Genomic DNA, 6,005 nt, shown 5'->3' with positions numbered 1-6,005 from the left:
GCACGGTGAGGAGCTAGGCGGCCAGCGCCACCTAGCGTCTCCCGCGCCGCCGTACAAGCGGTCTGCGGCGCCGGCAGGAGGGCGAGAAAGGGACGGGCGGCGGAGCCACCGTGGCGCAGGTCGCCCCCTGGTGGGCCGGCCCTGGAATGGCGGGAAGGATGCGAGGCGGCTCTTATCTCTCATCTCCACCACGTCTGGTGGAGTTACGCCTGGAAATACTGTCGTGGTATCTCCACGTTAAATGCCCTAGTAACACACAGGCAACGTCCAATAAAGTGAGGAAAATCTGTGGCTGCGGAGGCCCCTTTTTGTCCATTTCTGTATACATCCTATCGTAGGCATCCTTCAGTCTCGAGAGACTATGGTAAGGTGCTCTGTATGGAGGACACACAATCTAGTGTGGCTGAGAAGGCCAATTCAAGAGTGACAATCCCTGGCACAATGAGGACAAATACAATCTGTCCCCTGTCCAGCTCCATGATTTTGCTGCTTCCGAGACTGCCTCTTTGCTTCGGCCTGCTGGGCAAGGGTCTCTTCAAATTGGGAGAGGCCGTGATGCAACGCCTGCCTCCCGGCTGAATGCTCAGATGTCACGGTTTCCCATCTGTTGAGGTCCATTCCTAAGGCCTTCAGATCCCGCTTGCAGATGTCCTTGTATCACAGCTGTGGTCTCCCTCTGGGGCAGTTTCCCTGCACTAATTCTCCATACAGGAGATTTTTTAGAATCCGACCCTCAGACATTCTCACAACATGCCCAAGCCAACGTAGACATCGCTGTTTCAGTAATGTATACATGCTAAAAATTCCAGCTCGTTCTAGGACTACTCTATTGGGAACTTTGTCCTGCCAGGTGATACCAAAAATGCGTTGGAGACAACGCATATGGAAGGTGTTCAGCTTCCTCTTCTGCCGTGCACAAAGATTCCAGGACTCACTGCAGTACATGAGTGTGCTCAGGAGACAGGCTCTATAGACCTGGATCTTGGTATGCATCATCAGCTTCTTATTGAGCCATACTCTCTTTGTGAGTCTAGAGAACATGGTAACTGCTTTGCCAATGCGTTTATCCAGCTCAACATCTAGGGACAGAGTGTCAGAGATTGTTGAGCCGAGGTACACAAAGTCATGAACAACCTCCAATTCTTGCCTGGAGATGCGCTAGCAAATTGCCCTTCAAGTGTGATAAATAATACATCCCAAGGCACTCCAGACTCTCTCGTTCAGAGGCAAAACAGTCTCACCCAGGGCAGGCTGTACTACCAAGGAATGTTGCAGAGTGTGGGGTAGTTTATCTCTTCGCAAAATGTACTTCATCATGTTTGCTCTATGCCAGGCAGTGCATAGCTATGTTGATTAACCTCAGTTGATTCCATAGATTAGATTTGAACAGACAAGGAGAGATTGGTGTCCTAAAAACCCATTTTTGTTTCTTTCTGCATAAAGCCAATCTGATATGGCTCAGAGGGAAGGAGAAAAATAACACTTTTTTGCATTTATCCCTGACTACCTTGTTTATTTTGAGGTGGAAAGTACTTCATGATATTACATCCAGTTCCTCGTGAGGTGAAGGATGAATTGCATCCAAAACTATTATGCCTGAGATTTCCTCAACAACTTGCTCTGATCAGAAGGCAAACATCTGAATGAACCCCATAGTTTCTGCCTGACTTACAGTAATTTTTGAGGGGGCTGAAATGAACACATGTAAACTAGAATGACAACATCTTTGTTTACAGTGGGCAGTCTTGTATTCAAGGGGTTGTCACGGGATATTCATTTGAAGGTGTTCTCTATTTGAAAGCAGATGGTTATACACCACAGTTTATTTGAACACATATTAAATATAATGCACAAGTCATCCTTAGAGTTGTTCCTAATACCCCCTTTTCAAATTCAAGCAAATCAAGTAATATTGAGATTCAGCAAATTTTGTAACTGGGAGAAATGAGCTGGCCTCACCAGCAGATTTAACCAGCAGATATGCTTTGATTGTATTCCTGCATTGAGCAGGGGGTTGGACTTGATGGCCTTGTAGGCCCCTTCCAACTTCACCTTTCTTTGATTCTGATATACTTTGCATTCAGGGACTGCACTGTAAAATAGTTCTGTTGCAACAGAATAGGATCTACTCCTCCCACTGCAGCTAGATATTTATTCTGAGGTTTCAGTTTGGTGAAAAATCACACTAGCTTGGTTTTTTAATTAGTTTTATTTACTCTAAAAATGAAAGATGACCATTATTCATGTATAGTTGGTACATTTCTTGTAGTTTAGAATATTATTACTTTCTACTGTGTATGCCATTAGACACCAATTTTTGGCTTCTTTTGTAGACTCAGTCTGTCAGGTCAAAAAATCTGATACCTGAACAGTTTTCCAAGAGTCCTACAGAACTTTATAAACCTCTGAAGAAAAATCAAAATTAATCACAGCTGGCATCTATCCTAAAAGGGTTAAGTCCAATATGAACCAAAGGAAGATTTTCCAGCCTTTTCTTTGCCTCAAGCAAAGGCTTAATTACTTATCATTACCACCAGATTTAACATGCTTGAAATTGATTTAAAAACACGAGTGTATCTAATATATAATTAAGCATGGGGTTTTTTTTTGGCTGGGAAGCCTCTGGTTTTTTATTTGAAAGTATGTTTTTGAAACACCTGCAAGGGGCTTATGATTTTTAACTTGATTATAGACATAATTTATTTTGAATTGTTCTTGCATGTGTGCTCACCTGTGTTGGAGTGAATTGTGTCTGTGGGGTTTGTCAAGTATTGGATATCAGAATCATGGTTTCCGGCTGCAGGGTAACCTTGCACAGTTCAATCTGGTGCCCCCCCCCGGCCACCGCCACCACCTGTAACACAGATCTAGCACTTTTCCACTTTGGAAAAAAAAATAGGACAAATATTGAAACATGATGAGGGACCTAGAAAAATCACTTTAACCCCTTTGGGCCTGATTGATCTTCCTCTCTTCCTCCAGGGATGTGGAATACTGTACATGGAGCAGCTGGCTTCTCACTAAGGAAAGGAAGAGGAAAAGGGGGTGGCTGTTGCTGTGCCTTGATCAAGGCGAAACCTACATTCCAAAAGTGAGAAAGGAAAGAAAGGGAGGAGAAGGACACCAAGAGTGACACCCCTGCCGCTTCCATGCCCTCCCTCCCTTTTCCTCCCTCACCAGCATTCAGCAGCTTAATACTGTACTGGATTAAAAGTTGTCCCAAGAGGACAGACACACTGACCCAAAAGTTATGTGATTTTAAACCAAATTCAAAAAATCCAATCCAACTCCTGATTTATTTCAGGAGTGTAACCGAGCCCCGAAACAGATAAACTGAATGTCCAAGACAATCTCTACTTTTCTTCGTTTTATTGAACAGGTACATGAAAGCAGAGATAAATTATACAATTGTTTTCTATCTATTGGATTTCCTAAAATTTGAAGCAACAAAACATAATACTACAATGTTTTAGAAATATAACCACGAGAGCTTAGTGAAGAAAATGGAAAATATAACTAAGTGCTCTAACAAAACTTAATACTGCATGGTGCTTCAGAATGGAATAAGACTTTAGCTAAAGTATTAAAATACTTAAAAATATTAGAAAATAGTAATAGGCCTGCAGTATCTGCAGGGGGTTGATCCCAAGCCCCCCCCCATGGATGCCAGAAAGTATGGATAAAGAAACCCCATATATAGCATAGCCTCTCCTTTTTAAAATACAGTGAGTCAAGCAGAGATGTCCAGCGCTCTGCCTTGCCCAGTAACTTTTGATTCTTTTCAGCCTGTGATGCCTGACACTGTGGACAAGGTGCTTGATTGCTGCCGGGCCTCCTCCTCCTTCCTTGACCCTTGCCCGGCCTGACTAATCAAAGCAGTCAGGCTGATAACAGAATGGGCCACAGCAATAATAAATGGGTCTTTCCTTGAGGGAAGATTTCCATCTGCCCTCAAGGAGACACTCATTAGGCCCATAAGAAAGAAACTTAATATGGCGGTGGACGAAATTGGCAATTATAGGCCAATGTTTCTTTCATGAGCAAAGTGGCTGAGAGGGTGGTGACTGATTAGCTTCAGGCTCACTTGGATGAAACAGATGCCTTGGATCCGTTTCAGTCGGGCTTCAGGCTGCGCCACGGTACAGAGACGGCATTGGTCGCCCTGTATGATGACCTGTTGAGGGAGGCTGACAGGGGTAAAATGTTTCTGTTGGTCCTCCTCGACATCTTGGCGGCCTTTGATACCGTCGACCACGGTATCCTCCTGGGGAGGCTCTCTGAGTTGGGAATTGGTGGCTCAGCACTTGCCTGGCTCCGTTCCTTCTTGGGGGAATGTCCCCAGAGAGTGCAGCTTGGGGAGAGTGTTTCAGCCCTGTGGAGTTTCAATTGTGGGGTTCCACAGGGGTCGATTATCTCCCCAATGCTGTTTAACATCTATATGCGGCCTCTGGGAGGGGTCATCAGGGGGTGTGGGGCTTTGTGTAATCAAAATGCAGATGACACCCAGTTCTACATCTCCTTTTCACCAACAGCAGGTGATGCCGTCCTGTCCCTACAGCGCTGCCTGGGGGTCGTACTAAAATGGATGCAGGAAAATGGGCTGAGGCTGAATCCGGAGAAGACGGAGGTTCTGAGGGTGGGTGGCCCCGTGGTTGGTGGCTTGGGTGACTCTCTCACATTTGGGGATGTGACCCTGGCCGCATAGAGTGGGGTCTGCAGCCTGGATGTACATCTGGACCCGACACTCACCATGGAAACGCAGGTGGCGTTGGTAGTCCGCACCGCCTTTTTCCATCTCTGGAGGATCGCCCGGCTGCGGCCCTATCTTGACACGGGGGCACTCACTACCTTGGTGCATGTGCTCGTAATCTCAAGATTAGACCACTGTAACGCGCTTTCCGTGGGGTTGCCTTTGAGGCTGATGCGGAAACTTCAGGTGGTGCAGAATGCGGTGGCCAGACTCCTCACTGGAGTGAGAAAATACCAACGTATTTCTCCAACTCTGGCTGCATTGCATTCGCTGCCCATTCGTTTCCACGTCGACTTCAAAGTCTTAATGCTTACTTACAAGGCCCTAAACAGTTTAGGACCACGATATTTGGCGGAACTCCTGCTCCCACCAAGGTCTACCCGGATCACCCGTGCAAGTCAGGAGGTGAGGCTGAGGAGCCTGATGCTGAGAGAGGCCCGGAAGGAAAAGACACGAAACCGGGCCTTCTCAGCGGTGGCTCCTCGCCTCTGGAACAACCTCCCTTCAGAGATTCATGCGGCCCCTACGCTGGGAATCTTTAAAACACAATTAAAAACATGGTTGTACATCCAGGCCTTCCCTCCAGTCAATACCTGATTTCTTTTCTATTCCTTCTTATTTTATTCTCACTCTATTTTATTGTAACTGTATCAAATGATTATGTAATGTTCTTGTGTTTTATTGTTTTATCCTATACTGGAAGCCGCCTAGAGTGGTCGAGTAGACTAGATAGGCGGGGTATAAATCAAATAAATAAATAATAAATAATATTTTCAGGTAGTGGATAAGTACTGATCCCGTAGATATGATTGTCTTACTGTATTACAAAAGTGTATTAACTAAATCAGGAAAAATTTAACTCAGTGAAGTCACATTTATATGTATCTTAACCAACTATGTAATAAATATACCAGAACATAAGCAATTATAGAATCATATCAACATAGAGTAAAAAAATAAATAAATATATCTCTCACAAACCCCACAGCATTTTTTCTCTTATCTAATGGTACTCCCCTGTTATTCTTTGTTCCTTGCTCCGGCTATCTTTTCTGGCTGTCGTTTATACTCTTAATTTCCTCCACCAACTGTCAACATTCTGTTGCTTTTACTGGGATGGGAAAATGAAACTCCTGTAAATCAGAATCTGGAAAATTGCCACCATGATGAAAAACACCATTATTTTGACTAATGGGGGTTCACACTTGCTAGGCCACTGGATTGCTCTGAGAAATCAATGAAGAGTAAAAAGGAG

This window comes from Pogona vitticeps, chromosome 3 (genome assembly GCF_051106095.1).
Source record: "Pogona vitticeps strain Pit_001003342236 chromosome 3, PviZW2.1, whole genome shotgun sequence".
Lineage (NCBI taxonomy): Eukaryota > Metazoa > Chordata > Lepidosauria > Squamata > Agamidae > Pogona > Pogona vitticeps.
This window is presented reverse-complemented; position numbering follows the sequence as displayed.